This window comes from Rhinoderma darwinii, chromosome 1 (assembly GCF_050947455.1).
Source record: "Rhinoderma darwinii isolate aRhiDar2 chromosome 1, aRhiDar2.hap1, whole genome shotgun sequence".
NCBI classification, from domain to species: domain Eukaryota; kingdom Metazoa; phylum Chordata; class Amphibia; order Anura; family Rhinodermatidae; genus Rhinoderma; species Rhinoderma darwinii.
In genome coordinates this window covers 264,127,583-264,141,926 of record NC_134687.1, presented here as the reverse complement: position 1 = coordinate 264,141,926, position 14,344 = coordinate 264,127,583, and the positions used below count along the sequence as shown (strand labels likewise).

Here is a 14,344-nt window from a genome sequence, read left to right as displayed (position 1 = left end):
ATTGTGAAACAAAATCTAAACGACATAATAAAAAGTCAACCGCACCACGGATTCCCAGACAGTCTCCCACACTGGTACTAGCGAGGCCTTAAGCTGTGTAACTTCTGCGATCTGACGAGAGCAGGCACATTCAGCTTAGAATGGCCATTGACATTAAATGCTTTAATCCATAGTCCTTTTTAATCGATTGTGAAACAAAATCTAAACGACATAATAAAAAGTCAACCGCACCACGGATTCCCAGACAGTCTCCCACACTGGTACTAGCGAGGCCTTAAGCTGTGTAACTTCTGCGATCTGACGAGAGCAGGCACATTCAGCTTAGAATGGCCATTGACATTAAATGCTTTAATCCATAGTCCTTTTTAATCGATTGTGAAACAAAATCTAAACGACATAATAAAAAATCAACCGCACCACGGATTCCCAGACAGTCTCCCACACTGGTACTAGCGAGGCCTTAAGCTGTGTAACTTCTGCTATCTGACGAGAGCAGGGCCATTCAGCTTAGAATGGCCATTGACATTAAATGCTTTAATCCATAGTCCTTTTTAATCGATTGTGAAACAAAATCTAAAAGACATAATAAAAGTCAACCGCACCACGGATTCCCAGACAGTCTCTCGCACTGGTACTAGCGAGGCGTTAAACTGTGTAACTTCTGCGATCTAACGAGAGCAGGCACATTCAGCTTAGAATGGCCATTGACATTAAATGCCTTAATCCATAGTCCTATTTAATCTATTGTGAAACAAAATCTAAACAACATAATAAAAAGTCAACCGCACCACGGATTCCCAGACAGTCTCCCACACTGGTACTAGCGAGGCTTTAAGCAGTGTAACTTCTGCGATCTGACGAGAGCAGGCACATTCAGCTTAGAATGGCCATTGACATTAAATGCTTTAATCCATAGTCCTTTTTAATCGATTGTGAAACAAAATCTAAACGACATAATAAAAATTCAACCGCACCACGGATACCCAGACAGTCTCCCACACTGGTACTAGCGAGGCCTTAAGCTGTCTAACTTCTGCGATCTGAAGAGAGCAGGGACATTCAGCTTAGAATGGCCATTGACATTAAATGCTTTAATCCATAGTCCTTTTTAATCGATTGTGAAACAAAATCTAAACGACATAATAAAAAGTCAACCGCACCACGGATTCCCAGACAGTCTCCCACACTGGTACTAGCGAGGCCTTAAGCTGTGTAACTTCTGCGATCTGACGAGAGCCGGCACATTTAGCTTAGAATGGCCATTGACATTAAATGCTTTAATCCATAGTCCTTTTTAATCGATTGTGAAACAAAATCTAAACGACATAATAAAAAGTCAACCGCACCACGGATTCCCAGACAGTCTCCCACACTGGTACTAGCGAGGCCTTAAGCTGTGTAACTTCTGCGATCTGACAAGAGCAGGGACATTCAGCTTAGAATAGCCATTGACATTAAATGCTTTAATCCATAGTCCTTTTTAATCGATTGTGAAACAAAATCTAAACGACATAATAAAAATTCAACTGCACCACGGATACCCAGACAGTCTCCCACACTGGTACTAGCGAGGCCTTAAGCTGTGTAACTTCTGCGTTCTGACGAGAGCAGGCACATTCAGCTTAGAATGGCCATTGACGTTAAATGCTTTAATCCATAGTCCTATTTAATCTATTGTGAAACAAAATCTAAACGACATAATAAAAAGTCAACCGCACCACGGATTCCCAGACAGTCTCCCACACTGGTACTAGCGAGGCCTTAAGCTGTGTAACTTCTGCGTTCTGACGAGAGCAGGCACATTCAGCTTAGAATGGCCATTGACGTTAAATGCCTTAATCCATAGTCCTATTTAATCTATTGTGAAACAAAATCTAAACGACATAATAAAAAGTCAACCGCACCACGGATTCCCAGACAGTCTCCCACACTGGTACTAGCGAGGCCTTAAGCTGTGTAACTTCTGCGATCTGACGAGAGCAGGCACATTCAGCTTAGAATGGCCATTGACATTAAATGCTTTAATCCATAGTCCTTTTTAATCGATTGTGAAACAAAATCTAAACGACATAATAAAAAGTCAACCGCACCACGGATTCCCAGACAGTCTCCCACACTGGTACTAGCGAGGCCTTAAGCTGTGTAACTTCTGCGATCTGACGAGAGCAGGCACATTCAGCTTAGAATGGCCATTGACATTAAATGCTTTAATCCATAGTCCTTTTTAATCGATTGTGAAACAAAATCTAAAGGACATAATAAAAAGTCAACCGCACCACGGATTCCCAGACAGTCTCCCACACTGGTACTAGCGAGGCCTTAAGCTGTGTAACTTCTGCGATGTGACGAGAGCAGGCACATTCAGCTTAGAATGGCCATTGACATTAAATGCTTTAATCCATAGTCCTTTTTAATCGATTGTGAAACAAAATCTAAACGACATAATAAAAATTCAACCGCACCACGGATACCCAGACAGTCTCCCACACTGGTACTAGCGAGGCCTTAAGCTGTCTAACTTCTGCGATCTGAAGAGAGCAGGGACATTCAGCTTAGAATGGCCATTGACACTAAATGCTTTAATCCATAGTCCTTTTTAATCGATTGTGAAACAAAATCTAAACGACATAATAAAAAGTCAACCGCACCACGGATTCCCAGACAGTCTCCCACACTGGTACTAGCGAGGCCTTAAGCTGTGTAACTTCTGCGATCTGACGAGAGCCGGCACATTTAGCTTAGAATGGCCATTGACATTAAATGCTTTAATCCATAGTCCTTTTTAATCGATTGTGAAACAAAATCTAAACGACATAATAAAAAGTCAACCGCACCACGGATTCCCAGACAGTCTCCCACACTGGTACTAGCGAGGCCTTAAGCTGTGTAACTTCTGCGTTCTGACGAGAGCAGGCACATTCAGCTTAGAATGGCCATTGACGTTAAATGCTTTAATCCATAGTCCTATTTAATCTATTGTGAAACAAAATCTAAACGACATAATAAAAAGTCAACCGCACCACGGATTCCCAGACAGTCTCCCACACTGGTACTAGCGAGGCCTTAAGCTGTGTAACTTCTGCGATCTGACGAGAGCAGGCACATTCAGCTTAGAATGGCCATTGACGTTAAATGCTTTAATCCATAGTCCTAATTAATCTATTGTGAAACAAAATCTAAACGACATAACAAAAAGTCAACCGCACCACAGATTCCCAGACAGTCTCCCACACTGGTACTAGCGAGGCCTTAAGCTGTGTAACTTCTGCGATCTGACGACAGCAGGGACATTCAGCTTAGAATGGCCATTGACATTAAATGCTTTAATCCATAGTCCTTTTTAATCGATTGTGAAACAAAATCTAAACGACATAATAAAAAGTCAACCGCACCACGGATTCCCAGACAGTCTCCCACACTGGTACTAGCGAGGCCTTAAGCAGTGTAACTTCTGTGATCTGACGAGAGCAGGCACATTCAGCTTAGAATGGCCATTGACATTAAAAGCCTTAATCCATAGTCCTATTTAATCTATTGTGAAACAAAATCTAAACAACATAATAAAAAGCCAACCGCACCACGGATTCCCAGACAGTCTCCCACACTGGTACTAGCGAGGCCTTAAGCTGTGTAACTTCTGCGATCTGACGAGAGCAGGGACATTCAGCTTAGAATGGCCATTGACATTAAATGCTTTAATCCATAGTCCTTTTTAATCGATTGTGAAACAAAATCTAAACGACATAATAAAAATTCAACCGCACCACGGATACCCAGACAGTCTCCCACACTGGTACTAGCGAGGCCTTAAGCTGTGTAACTTCTGCGATCTAACGAGAGCAGGCACATTCAGCTTAGAATGGCCATTGACATTAAAAGCCTTAATCCATAGTCCTATTTAATCTATTGTGAAACAAAATCTAAACAACATAATAAAAAGTCAACCGCACCACGGATTCCCAGACAGTCTCCCACACTGGTACTAGCGAGGCTTTAAGCAGTGTAACTTCTGCGATCTGACGAGAGCAGGCACATTCAGCTTAGAATGGCCATTGACATTAAATGCTTTAATCCATAGTCCTTTTTAATCGATTGTGAAACAAAATCTAAACGACATAATAAAAATTCAACCGCACCACGGATACCCAGACAGTCTCCCACACTGGTACTAGCGAGGCCTTAAGCTGTGTAACTTCTGCGATCTGACGAGAGCAGGCACATTCAGCTTAGAATGGCCATTGACGTTAAATGCTTTAATCCATAGTCCTATTTAATCTATTGTGAAACAAAATCTAAACGACATAATAAAAAGTCAACCGCACCACGGATTCCCAGACAGTCTTCCACACTGGTACTAGCGAGGCCTTAAGCTGTGTTACTTCTGCGATCTGACGAGAGCAGGCACATTCAGCTAAGAATGGCCATTGACATTAAATGCTTTAATCCATAGTCCTTTTTAATCGATTGTGAAACAAAATCTAAACGACATAATAAAAAATCAACCGCACCACGGATTCCCAGACAGTCTCCCACACTGGTACTAGCGAGGCCTTAAGCTGTGTAACTTCTGCTATCTGACGAGAACAGGGACATTCAGCTTAGAATGGCCATTGACATTAAATGCTTTAATCCATAGTCCTTTTTAATCGATTGTGAAACAAAATCTAAACGACATAATAAAAGTCAACCGCACCACGGATTCCCAGACAGTCTCTCACACTGGTACTAGCGAGGCGTTAAGCTGTGTAACTTCTGCGATCTAACGAGAGCAGGCACATTCAGCTTAGAATGGCCATTGACATTAAAAGCCTTAATCCATAGTCCTATTTAATCTATTGTGAAACAAAATCTAAACAACATAATAAAAAGTCAACCGCACCACGGATTCCCAGACAGTCACCCACACTGGTACTAGCGAGGCCTTAAGCTGTGTAACTTCTGCGATCTGACGAGAGCAGGCACATTCAGCTTAGAATGGCCATTGACATTAAATGCTTTAATCCATAGTCCTTTTTAATCGATTGTGAAACAAAATCTAAACGACATAATAAAAAGTCAACCGCACCACGGATTCCCAGACAGTCTCCCACACTGGTACTAGCGAGGCCTTAAGCTGTGTAACTTCTGAGATCTGACGAGAGCAGGGACATTCAGTTTAGAATAGCCATTGACATTAAATGCTTTAATCCATAGTCCTATTTAATCGATTGTGAAACAAAATCTAAACGACATAATAAAAATTCAACCGCACCACGGATTCCCAGACAGTCTCCCACACTGGTACTAGCGAGGCCTTAAGCTGTGTAACTTCTGCGATCTGACGAGAGCAGGCACACTCAGCTTAGAATGGCCATTGACATTAAATGCTTTAATCCATAGTCCTTTTTAATCGATTGTGAAACAAAATCTAAACGACATAATAAAAAGTCAACCGCACCACGGATTCCCAGACAGTCTCCCACACTGGTACTAGCGAGGCCTTAAGCTGTGTAACCTCTGAGATCTGAGATCTGACGAGAGCAGGGACATTCAGTTTAGAATAGCCATTGACATTAAATGCTTTAATCCATAGTCCTTTTTAATCGATTGTGAAACAAAATCTAAACGACATAATAAAAATTCAACCGCACCACGGATACCCAGACAGTCTCCCACACTGGTACTAGCGAGGCCTTAAGCTGTGTAACTTCTGCGTTCTGACGAGAGCAGGCACATTCAGCTTAGAATGGCCATTGACGTTAAATGCCTTAATCCATAGTCCTATTTAATCTATTGTGAAACATAATCTAAACGACATAATAAAAAGTCAACCGCACCACGGATTCCCAGACAGTCTCCCACACTGGTACTAGCGAGGCCTTAAGCTGTGTAACTTCTGTGATCTGACGAGAGCAGGCACATTCAGCTTAGAATGGCCATTGACATTAAATGCTTTAATCCATAGTCCTTTTTAATCGATTGTGAAACAAAATCTAAACGACATAATAAAAAGTCAACCGCACCACGGATTCCCAGACAGTCTCCCACACTGGTACTAGCGAGGCCTTAAGCTGTGTAACTTCTGCGATCTGACGAGAGCAGGGACATTCAGCTTAGAATGGCCATTGACATTAAATGCTTTAATCCATAGTCCTTTTTAATCGATTGTGAAACAAAATCTAAACGACATAATAAAAATTCAACCGCACCACGGATACCCAGACAGTCTCCCACACTGGTACTAGCGAGGCCTTAAGCTGTGTAACTTCTGCGATCTAACGAGAGCAGGCACATTCAGCTTAGAATGGCCATTGACATTAAAAGCCTTAATCCATAGTCCTATTTAATCTATTGTGAAACAAAATCTAAACAACATAATAAAAAGTCAACCGCACCACGGATTCCCAGACAGTCTCCCACACTGGTACTAGCGAGGCCTTAAGCTGTGTAACTTCTGCGATCTGACGAGAGCAGGGACATTCAGCTTAGAATGGCCATTGACATTAAATGCTTTAATCCATAGTCCTTTTTAATCGATTGTGAAACAAAATCTAAACGACATAATAAAAATTCAACCGCACCACGGATACCCAGACAGTCTCCCACACTGGTACTAGCGAGGCCTTAAGCTGTGTAACTTCTGCGATCTAACGAGAGCAGGCACATTCAGCTTAGAATGGCCATTGACATTAAAAGCCTTAATCCATAGTCCTATTTAATCTATTGTGAAACAAAATCTAAACAACATAATAAAAAGTCAACCGCACCACGGTATCCCAGACAGTCTCCCACACTGGTACTAGCGAGGCTTTAAGCAGTGTAACTTCTGCGATCTGACGAGAGCAGGCACATTCAGCTTAGAATGGCCATTGACATTAAATGCTTTAATCCATAGTCCTTTTTAATCGATTGTGAAACAAAATCTAAACAACATAATAAAAATTCAACCGCACCACGGATACCCAGACAGTCTCCCACACTGGTACTAGCGAGGCCTTAAGCTGTGTAACTTCTGCGAGCTGACGAGAGCAGGCACATTCAGCTTAGAATGGCCATTGACGTTAAATGCTTTAATCCATAGTCCTATTTAATCTATTGTGAAACAAAATCTAAACGACATAATAAAAAATCAACCGCACCACGGATTCCCAGACAGTCTCCCACACTGGTACTAGCGAGGCCTTAAGCTGTGTAACTTCTGCTATCTGACGAGAACAGGGACATTCAGCTTAGAATGGCCATTGACATTAAATGCTTTAATCCATAGTCCTTTTTAATCGATTGTGAAACAAAATCTAAACGACATAATAAAAGTCAACCGCACCACGGATTCCCAGACAGTCTCTCACACTGGTACTAGCGAGGCGTTAAGCTGTGTAACTTCTGCGATCTGACGAGAGCAGGCACATTCAGCTTAGAATAGCCATTGACGTTAAATGCTTTAATCCATAGTCCTATTTAATCTATTGTAAAACAAAATCTAAACGACATAATAAAAAGTCAACCGCACCACGGATTCCCAGACAGTCTCCCACACTGGTACTAGCGAGGCGTTAAGCTGTGTAACTTCTGCGATCTAACAAGAGCAGGGACATTCAGCTTAGAATGGCCATTGACATTAAAGGCTTTAATCCATAGTCCTTTTTAATCGATTGTGAAACAAAATCTAAACGACACAATAAAAATTCAACCGCACCACGGATTCCCAGACAGTCTCCCACACTGGTACTAGCGAGGCCTTAAGCTGTGTAACTGCTGCGTTCTGACCAGAGCAGGCACATACAGCTTAGAATGGCCATTGACATTAAAAGCCTTAATCCATAGTCCTATTTAATCTATTGTGAAACAAAATCTAAACAACATTATAAAAAGTCAACCGCACCACGTTTTCCCAGACAGTCTCCCACACTGGTACTAGCGAGGTCTTAAGCTGTGTAACTTCTGCGATCTGACGAGAGCAGGGACATTCAGCTTAGAATGTCCATTGACATTAAATGCTTTAATCCATAGTCCTTTTTAATCGATTGTGAAACAAAATCTAAACGACATAATAAAAATTCAACCGCGCCACGGATTCCAAGACAGTCTCCCACACTGGTACTAGCGAGGCCTTAAGCTGTGTAACTTCTGCGATCTGACGAGAGCAGGCACATTCAGCTTAGAATGGCCATTGACATTAAATGCTTTAATCCATAGTCCTTTTTAATCGATTGTGAAACAAAATCTAAACGACATAATAAAAAGTCAGCCGCACCACGGATTCCCAGACAGTCTCCCACACTGGTACTAGCGAGGCCTTAAGCTGTGTAACTGCTGCGTTCTGACGAGAGCAGGCACATTGAGCTTAGAATGGCCATTGACGTTAAATGCTTTAATCCATAGTCCTATTTAATCTATTGTGAAACAAAATCTAAACGACATAATAAAAAGTCAGCCGCACCACGGATTCCCAGACAGTCTCCCACACTGGTACTAGCGAGGCCTTAAGCTGTGTAACTTCTGCGATCTGACGAGAGCAGGCACATTCAGCTTAGAATGGCCATTGACATTAAATGCTTTAATCCATAGTCCTTTTTAATCGATTGTGAAACAAAATCTAAACGACATAATAAAAAGTCAACCACACCACGGATTCCCAGACAGTCTCCCACACTGGTACTAGCGAGGCCTTAAGCTGTGTAACTTCTGCGATCTGACGAGAGCAGGCACATTCAGCTTAGAATGGCCATTGACTTTAAATGCTTTAATCCATAGTCCTTTTTAATCGATTGTGAAACAAAATCTAAACGACATAATAAAAAGTCAACCGCACCACGGATTCACAGACAGTCTCCCACACTGGTACTAGCGAGGCCTTAAGCTGTGTAACTTCTGCGATCTGACGAGAGCATGGACATTCAGCTTAGAATGGGCATTGACATTAAATGCCTTAATCCATAGTCCTTTTTAATCGATTGTGAAACAAAATCTAAACGACATAATAAAAATTCAACCGCACCACGGATTCCCAGACAGTCTCCCACACTGGTACTAGCGAGGCCTTAAGCTGTGTAACTTCTACGATCTGACAAGAGCATGCACATTCAGCTTAGAATGGCCATTGACGTTAAATGCTTTAATCCATAGTCCTATTTAATCGATTGTGAAACAAAATCTAAACGACATAATAAAAAGTCAACCGCACCACGGATTCCCAGACAACCTCCCACACTGGTACTAGCGAGGGATTAAGCTGTGTAACTTCTGCGATCTGACGAGAGCAGGCACATTCAGCTTAGAATGGCCATTGACATTAAAAGCCTTAATCCATAGTCCTATTTAATCTATTGTGAAACAAAAGCTAAACAACATAATAAAAAGTCAACCGCACCACGGATTCCCAGACAGTCTCCCACACTGGTACTAGCGAGGCCTTAAGCTGTGTAATTTCTGCGTTCTGACGAGAGCATGCACATTCAGCTTAGAATGGCCATTGACGATAAATGCCTTAATCCATAGTCCTATTTAATCTATTGTGAAAAAAAATCTAAACGACATAATAAGAAGTCAACCGCACCACGGATTCCCAGACAGTCTCCCACACTGGTACTAGCGAGGCCTTAAGCTGTGTAACTTCTGCGATCTGACGAGAGCAGGCACATTCAGCTTAGAATGGCCATTGACATTAAATGCTTTAATCCATAGTCCTTTTTAATCGATTGTGAAACAAAATCTAAACGACATAATAAAAAGGCAACCGCACCACGGATTCCCAGACAGTCTCCCACACTGGTACTAGCGAGGCCTTAAGCTGTGTAACTTCTGCGATCTGACGAGAGTAGGGACATTCAGCTAAGAATGGCCATTGACATTAAATGCTTTAATCCATAGTCCTTTTTAATCGATTGTGAAACAAAATCTAAACGACATAATAAATATTCAACCGCACCATGGATTCCCAGACAGTCTCCCACACTGGTACTAGCGAGGCCTTAAGCTGTGTAACTTCTGCGATCTCGACGAGAGCAGGCACATTCAGCTTAGAATGGCCATTGACGTTAAATGCTTTAATCCATAGTCCTATTTAATCTATTGTGAAACAAAATCTAAACGACATAATAAAAAGTCAACCGCACCGCGGATTCCCAGACAGTCTCCCACACTGGTACTAGCGAGGCGTTAAGCTGTGTAACTTCTGCGATCTAACAAGAGCAGGGACATTCAGCTTAGAATGGCCATTGACATTAAAGGCTTTAATCCATAGTCCTTTTTAATCGATTGTGAAACAAAATCTAAACGACACAATAAAAATGTCAACCGCACCACGGATTCCCAGACAGTCTCCCACACTGGTACTAGCGAGGCCTTAAGCTGTGTAACTTCTGCGTTCTGACCAGAGCAGGCACATTCAGCTTAGAATGGCCATTGACATTAAAAGCCTTAATCCATAGTCCTATTTAATCTATTGTGAAACAAAATCTAAACAACATAATAAAAAGTCAACCGCACCACGGATTCCCAGACAGTCTCCCACACTGGTACTAGCGAGGTCTTAAGCTGTGTAACTTCTGCGATCTGACGAGAGCAGGGACATTCAGCTTAGAATGTCCATTGACATTAAATGCTTTAATCCATAGTCCTTTTTAATCGATTGTGAAACAAAATCTAAACGACATAATAAAAATTCAACCGCACCACGGATTCCAAGACAGTCTCCCACACTGGTACTAGCGAGGCCTTAAGCTGTGTAACTGCTGCGTTCTGACGAGAGCAGGCACATTGAGCTTAGAATGGCCATTGACGTTAAATGCTTTAATCCATAGTCCTATTTAATCTATTGTGAAACAAAATCTAAACGACATAATAAAAAGTCAGCCGCACCACGGATTCCCAGACAGTCTCCCACACTGGTACTAGCGAGGCCTTAAGCTGTGTAACTTCTGCGATCTGACGAGAGCAGGCACATTCAGCTTAGAATGGCCATAGACATTAAATGCTTTAATCCATAGTCCTTTTTAATCGATTGTGAAACAAAATCTAAACAACATAATATAAAGTCAACCGCACCACGGATTCCCAGACAGTCTCCCACACTGGTACTAGCGAGGCCTTAAGCTGTGTAACTTCTGTGATCTGACGAGAGCAGGGACATTCAGCTTAGAATGGCCATTGACATCAAATGCTTTAATCCATAGTCCTTTTTAATCGACTGTGAAACAAAATCTAAACGACATAATAAAAATTCAACCACACCACGGATTCCCAGACAGTCTCCCACACTGGTACTAGCGAGGCCTTAAGCTGTGTAACTTCTGCGATCTGACGAGAGCAGGCACATTCAGCTTAGAATGGCCATTGACGTTAAATGCTTTACTCCATAGTCCTATTTAATCTATTGTGAAACAAAATGTAAACGACATAATAAAAAGTCAACCGCACCACGGATTCCCAGACAGTCTCCCACACTGGTACTAGCGAGGCGTTAAGCTGTGTAACTTCTGCAATCTAACGAGAGCTTGCACATTCAGCTTAGAATGGCCATTGACATCAAATGCTTTAATCCATAGTCCTTTTTAATCGATTGTGAAACAAAATCTAAACGACATAATAAAAAGTTAACCACACCACGGATTCCCAGACAGTCTCCCACACTGGTACTAGCGCGGCCTTAAGCTGTGTAACTTCTGCGATCTGACGAGAGCAGGCACATTCAGCTTAGAATGGCCATTGACATTAAAAGCCTTAATCCATAGTCCTATTTAATTTATTGTGAAAAAAAAGCTAAACAACATAATAAGAAGTCAACCGCACCACGGATTCCCAGACAGTCTCCCACACTGGTACTAGCGAGGCCTTAAGCTGTGTAACTTCTGCGATCTGACGAGAGCAGGCACATTCAGCTTAGAATGACCATTGACATTGAATGCTTTAATCCATAGTCCTTTTTAATCGATTGTGAAACAAAATCTAAACGACATAATAAAAAGTCAACCGCACTACGGATTCCCAGACAGTCTCCCACACTGGTACTAGCGAGGCCTTAAGCTGTGTAACTTCTGCGATCTGACGAGAGCAGGCACATTCAGCTTAGAATGGCCATTGACATTAAATGCTTTAATCCATAGTCCTTTTTAATCGATTGTGAAACAAAATCTAAACGACATAATAAAAATTCAACCGCACCACGGATTCCCAGACAGTCTCCCACACTGGTACTAGCGAGGCCTTAAGCTGTGTAACTTCTGCGATCTGACGAGAGGAGGCACATTCAGCTTAGAATAGCCATTGACGTTAAATGCTTTAATCCATAGTCCTATTTAATCTATTGTGAAACAAAATCTAAACGACATAATAAAAAGTCAACCGCACCACGGATTCCCAGACAGTCTCCCACACTGGTACTAGCGAGGCGTTAAGCTGTGTAACTTCTGCGATCTAACAAGAGCAGGGACATTCAGCTTAGAATGGCCATTGACATTAAAGGCTTTAATCCATAGTCCTTTTTAATCGATTGTGAAACAAAATCTAAACGACACAATAAAAATTCAACTGCACCACGGATTCCCAGACAGTCTCCCACACTGGTACTAGCGAGGCCTTAAGCTGTGTAACTGCTGCGTTCTGACCAGAGCAGGCACATACAGCTTAGAATGGCCATTGACATTAAAAGCCTTAATCCATAGTCCTATTTAATCTATTGTGAAACAAAATCTAAACAACATAATAAAAAGTCAACCGCACCACGGATTCCCAGACAGTCTCCCACACTGGTACTAGCGAGGTCTTAAGCTGTGTAACTTCTGCGATCTGACGAGAGCAGGGACATTCAGCTTAGAATGTCCATTGACATTAAATGCTTTAATCCATAGTCCTTTTTAATCGATTGTGAAACAAAATCTAAACGACATAATAAAAATTCAACCGCGCCACGGATTCCAAGACAGTCTCCCACACTGGTACTAGCGAGGCCTTAAGCTGTGTAACTGCTGCGTTCTGACGAGAGCAGGCACATTGAGCTTAGAATGGCCATTGACGTTAAATGCTTTAATCCATAGTCCTATTTAATCTATTGTGAAACAAAATCTAAACGACATAATAAAAAGTCAGCCGCACCACGGATTCCCAGACAGTCTCCCACACTGGTACTAGCGAGGCCTTAAGCTGTGTAACTTCTGCGATCTGACGAGAGCAGGCACATTCAGCTTAGAATGGCCATTGACATTAAATGCTTTAATCCATAGTCCTTTTTAATCGATTGTGAAACAAAATCTAAACGACATAATAAAAAGTCAACCACACCACGGATTCCCAGACAGTCTCCCACACTGGTACTAGCGAGGCCTTAAGCTGTGTAACTTCTGCGATCTGACGAGAGCAGGCACATTCAGCTTAGAATGGCCATTGACATTAAATGCTTTAATCCATAGTCCTTTTTAATCGATTGTGAAACAAAATCTAAACGACATAATAAAAAGTCAACCACACCACGGATTCCCAGAAAGTCTCCCACACTGGTACTAGCGAGGCCTTAAGCTGTGTAACTTCTGCGATCTGACGAGAGCAGGCACATTCAGCTTAGAATGGCCATTGACATTAAATGCTTTAATCCATAGTCCTTTTTAATCGATTGTGAAACAAAATCTAAACGACATAATAAAAAGTCAACCGCACCACGGATTCACAGACAGTCTCCCACACTGGTACTAGCGAGGCATTAAGCTGTGTAACTTCTGCGATCTGACGAGAGCATGGACATTCAGCTTAGAATGGGCATTGACATTAAATGGGTTAATCCATAGTCCTTTTTAATCGATTGTGAAACAAAATCTAAACGACATAATAAAAATTCAACCGCACCACGGATTCCCAGACAGTCTCCCACACTGGTACTAGCGAGGCCTTAAGCTGTGTAACTTCTGCGATCTGACGAGAGCATGCACATTCAGCTTAGAATGGCCATTGACGTTAAATGCTTTAATCCATAGTCCTATTTAATCGATTGTGAAACAAAATCTAAACGACATAATAAAAAGTCAACCGCACCACGGATTCCCAGACAATCTCCCACACTGGTACTAGCGAGGGCTTAAGCTGTGTAACTTCTGCAATCTGACGAGAGCAGGCACATTCAGCTTAGAATGGCCATTGACATTAAAAGCCTTAATCCATAGTCCTATTTAATCTATTGTGAAACAAAAGCTAAACAACATAATAAAAAGTCAACCGCACCACGGATTCCCAGACAGTCTCCCACACTGGTACTAGCGAGGCCTTAAGCTGTGTAACTTCTGCATTCTGACGAGAGCATGCACATTCAGCTTAGAATGGCCATTGACGATAAATGCTTTAATCCATAGTCCTATTTAATCTATTGTGAAACAAAATC

General features: G+C 41.9%; 61 pseudogenes; all 61 read right to left on the bottom strand.

Annotated features, from left to right (window-relative positions):
* Positions 1-33: 33 nt before the first annotated feature.
* Positions 34-152, bottom strand: LOC142714090 (5S ribosomal RNA; annotated as a pseudogene).
* Positions 153-219: 67 nt separating this feature from the next.
* On the bottom strand, positions 220-338 carry LOC142714082 (5S ribosomal RNA; annotated as a pseudogene).
* Positions 339-405: 67 nt separating this feature from the next.
* LOC142708089 (5S ribosomal RNA) lies at positions 406-524 on the bottom strand (annotated as a pseudogene).
* Positions 525-776: 252 nt separating this feature from the next.
* On the bottom strand, positions 777-895 carry LOC142686864 (5S ribosomal RNA; annotated as a pseudogene).
* A 67-nt stretch (positions 896-962) lies between these two features.
* LOC142706506 (5S ribosomal RNA) lies at positions 963-1,081 on the bottom strand (annotated as a pseudogene).
* Positions 1,082-1,148: 67 nt separating this feature from the next.
* On the bottom strand, positions 1,149-1,267 carry LOC142685384 (5S ribosomal RNA; annotated as a pseudogene).
* A 67-nt stretch (positions 1,268-1,334) lies between these two features.
* Positions 1,335-1,453, bottom strand: LOC142677503 (5S ribosomal RNA; annotated as a pseudogene).
* A 67-nt stretch (positions 1,454-1,520) lies between these two features.
* LOC142674816 (5S ribosomal RNA) lies at positions 1,521-1,639 on the bottom strand (annotated as a pseudogene).
* A 67-nt stretch (positions 1,640-1,706) lies between these two features.
* Positions 1,707-1,825, bottom strand: LOC142729409 (5S ribosomal RNA; annotated as a pseudogene).
* A 67-nt stretch (positions 1,826-1,892) lies between these two features.
* LOC142714074 (5S ribosomal RNA) lies at positions 1,893-2,011 on the bottom strand (annotated as a pseudogene).
* Positions 2,012-2,078: 67 nt separating this feature from the next.
* LOC142714063 (5S ribosomal RNA) lies at positions 2,079-2,197 on the bottom strand (annotated as a pseudogene).
* A 67-nt stretch (positions 2,198-2,264) lies between these two features.
* LOC142689666 (5S ribosomal RNA) lies at positions 2,265-2,383 on the bottom strand (annotated as a pseudogene).
* A 67-nt stretch (positions 2,384-2,450) lies between these two features.
* Positions 2,451-2,569, bottom strand: LOC142706495 (5S ribosomal RNA; annotated as a pseudogene).
* A 67-nt stretch (positions 2,570-2,636) lies between these two features.
* LOC142685373 (5S ribosomal RNA) lies at positions 2,637-2,755 on the bottom strand (annotated as a pseudogene).
* Positions 2,756-2,822: 67 nt separating this feature from the next.
* Positions 2,823-2,941, bottom strand: LOC142729288 (5S ribosomal RNA; annotated as a pseudogene).
* Positions 2,942-3,008: 67 nt separating this feature from the next.
* Positions 3,009-3,127, bottom strand: LOC142714056 (5S ribosomal RNA; annotated as a pseudogene).
* Positions 3,128-3,194: 67 nt separating this feature from the next.
* LOC142704640 (5S ribosomal RNA) lies at positions 3,195-3,313 on the bottom strand (annotated as a pseudogene).
* A 67-nt stretch (positions 3,314-3,380) lies between these two features.
* Positions 3,381-3,499, bottom strand: LOC142676751 (5S ribosomal RNA; annotated as a pseudogene).
* Positions 3,500-3,566: 67 nt separating this feature from the next.
* Positions 3,567-3,685, bottom strand: LOC142735559 (5S ribosomal RNA; annotated as a pseudogene).
* A 67-nt stretch (positions 3,686-3,752) lies between these two features.
* LOC142694097 (5S ribosomal RNA) lies at positions 3,753-3,871 on the bottom strand (annotated as a pseudogene).
* Positions 3,872-3,938: 67 nt separating this feature from the next.
* On the bottom strand, positions 3,939-4,057 carry LOC142686853 (5S ribosomal RNA; annotated as a pseudogene).
* Positions 4,058-4,124: 67 nt separating this feature from the next.
* Positions 4,125-4,243, bottom strand: LOC142686067 (5S ribosomal RNA; annotated as a pseudogene).
* A 67-nt stretch (positions 4,244-4,310) lies between these two features.
* Positions 4,311-4,429, bottom strand: LOC142672103 (5S ribosomal RNA; annotated as a pseudogene).
* A 67-nt stretch (positions 4,430-4,496) lies between these two features.
* On the bottom strand, positions 4,497-4,615 carry LOC142698142 (5S ribosomal RNA; annotated as a pseudogene).
* Positions 4,616-4,867: 252 nt separating this feature from the next.
* LOC142735643 (5S ribosomal RNA) lies at positions 4,868-4,986 on the bottom strand (annotated as a pseudogene).
* A 67-nt stretch (positions 4,987-5,053) lies between these two features.
* Positions 5,054-5,172, bottom strand: LOC142702971 (5S ribosomal RNA; annotated as a pseudogene).
* Positions 5,173-5,239: 67 nt separating this feature from the next.
* Positions 5,240-5,358, bottom strand: LOC142666876 (5S ribosomal RNA; annotated as a pseudogene).
* A 260-nt stretch (positions 5,359-5,618) lies between these two features.
* Positions 5,619-5,737, bottom strand: LOC142673106 (5S ribosomal RNA; annotated as a pseudogene).
* A 67-nt stretch (positions 5,738-5,804) lies between these two features.
* LOC142736947 (5S ribosomal RNA) lies at positions 5,805-5,923 on the bottom strand (annotated as a pseudogene).
* A 67-nt stretch (positions 5,924-5,990) lies between these two features.
* On the bottom strand, positions 5,991-6,109 carry LOC142728225 (5S ribosomal RNA; annotated as a pseudogene).
* A 67-nt stretch (positions 6,110-6,176) lies between these two features.
* LOC142694053 (5S ribosomal RNA) lies at positions 6,177-6,295 on the bottom strand (annotated as a pseudogene).
* Positions 6,296-6,362: 67 nt separating this feature from the next.
* LOC142728214 (5S ribosomal RNA) lies at positions 6,363-6,481 on the bottom strand (annotated as a pseudogene).
* A 67-nt stretch (positions 6,482-6,548) lies between these two features.
* Positions 6,549-6,667, bottom strand: LOC142694042 (5S ribosomal RNA; annotated as a pseudogene).
* Positions 6,668-7,106: 439 nt separating this feature from the next.
* On the bottom strand, positions 7,107-7,225 carry LOC142698098 (5S ribosomal RNA; annotated as a pseudogene).
* Positions 7,226-7,663: 438 nt separating this feature from the next.
* On the bottom strand, positions 7,664-7,782 carry LOC142702010 (5S ribosomal RNA; annotated as a pseudogene).
* Positions 7,783-7,849: 67 nt separating this feature from the next.
* On the bottom strand, positions 7,850-7,968 carry LOC142684307 (5S ribosomal RNA; annotated as a pseudogene).
* A 67-nt stretch (positions 7,969-8,035) lies between these two features.
* Positions 8,036-8,154, bottom strand: LOC142693489 (5S ribosomal RNA; annotated as a pseudogene).
* A 67-nt stretch (positions 8,155-8,221) lies between these two features.
* Positions 8,222-8,340, bottom strand: LOC142690174 (5S ribosomal RNA; annotated as a pseudogene).
* A 67-nt stretch (positions 8,341-8,407) lies between these two features.
* LOC142737019 (5S ribosomal RNA) lies at positions 8,408-8,526 on the bottom strand (annotated as a pseudogene).
* A 67-nt stretch (positions 8,527-8,593) lies between these two features.
* On the bottom strand, positions 8,594-8,712 carry LOC142733550 (5S ribosomal RNA; annotated as a pseudogene).
* Positions 8,713-9,337: 625 nt separating this feature from the next.
* On the bottom strand, positions 9,338-9,456 carry LOC142735848 (5S ribosomal RNA; annotated as a pseudogene).
* A 67-nt stretch (positions 9,457-9,523) lies between these two features.
* Positions 9,524-9,642, bottom strand: LOC142714050 (5S ribosomal RNA; annotated as a pseudogene).
* A 67-nt stretch (positions 9,643-9,709) lies between these two features.
* Positions 9,710-9,828, bottom strand: LOC142702669 (5S ribosomal RNA; annotated as a pseudogene).
* Positions 9,829-9,895: 67 nt separating this feature from the next.
* Positions 9,896-10,015, bottom strand: LOC142708464 (5S ribosomal RNA; annotated as a pseudogene).
* Positions 10,016-10,269: 254 nt separating this feature from the next.
* Positions 10,270-10,388, bottom strand: LOC142737449 (5S ribosomal RNA; annotated as a pseudogene).
* Positions 10,389-10,455: 67 nt separating this feature from the next.
* Positions 10,456-10,574, bottom strand: LOC142688129 (5S ribosomal RNA; annotated as a pseudogene).
* Positions 10,575-10,641: 67 nt separating this feature from the next.
* On the bottom strand, positions 10,642-10,760 carry LOC142708700 (5S ribosomal RNA; annotated as a pseudogene).
* Positions 10,761-10,827: 67 nt separating this feature from the next.
* LOC142668677 (5S ribosomal RNA) lies at positions 10,828-10,946 on the bottom strand (annotated as a pseudogene).
* A 67-nt stretch (positions 10,947-11,013) lies between these two features.
* On the bottom strand, positions 11,014-11,132 carry LOC142738174 (5S ribosomal RNA; annotated as a pseudogene).
* A 67-nt stretch (positions 11,133-11,199) lies between these two features.
* LOC142666521 (5S ribosomal RNA) lies at positions 11,200-11,318 on the bottom strand (annotated as a pseudogene).
* A 253-nt stretch (positions 11,319-11,571) lies between these two features.
* Positions 11,572-11,690, bottom strand: LOC142665450 (5S ribosomal RNA; annotated as a pseudogene).
* Positions 11,691-11,757: 67 nt separating this feature from the next.
* LOC142725162 (5S ribosomal RNA) lies at positions 11,758-11,876 on the bottom strand (annotated as a pseudogene).
* Positions 11,877-11,943: 67 nt separating this feature from the next.
* Positions 11,944-12,062, bottom strand: LOC142737594 (5S ribosomal RNA; annotated as a pseudogene).
* Positions 12,063-12,501: 439 nt separating this feature from the next.
* LOC142703218 (5S ribosomal RNA) lies at positions 12,502-12,620 on the bottom strand (annotated as a pseudogene).
* Positions 12,621-12,687: 67 nt separating this feature from the next.
* On the bottom strand, positions 12,688-12,806 carry LOC142687931 (5S ribosomal RNA; annotated as a pseudogene).
* A 253-nt stretch (positions 12,807-13,059) lies between these two features.
* LOC142737011 (5S ribosomal RNA) lies at positions 13,060-13,178 on the bottom strand (annotated as a pseudogene).
* Positions 13,179-13,245: 67 nt separating this feature from the next.
* LOC142732821 (5S ribosomal RNA) lies at positions 13,246-13,364 on the bottom strand (annotated as a pseudogene).
* Positions 13,365-13,431: 67 nt separating this feature from the next.
* LOC142729398 (5S ribosomal RNA) lies at positions 13,432-13,550 on the bottom strand (annotated as a pseudogene).
* Positions 13,551-13,803: 253 nt separating this feature from the next.
* On the bottom strand, positions 13,804-13,922 carry LOC142687084 (5S ribosomal RNA; annotated as a pseudogene).
* A 67-nt stretch (positions 13,923-13,989) lies between these two features.
* LOC142710974 (5S ribosomal RNA) lies at positions 13,990-14,108 on the bottom strand (annotated as a pseudogene).
* A 67-nt stretch (positions 14,109-14,175) lies between these two features.
* LOC142674133 (5S ribosomal RNA) lies at positions 14,176-14,294 on the bottom strand (annotated as a pseudogene).
* Between the last annotated feature and the right edge of the window lie 50 nt (positions 14,295-14,344).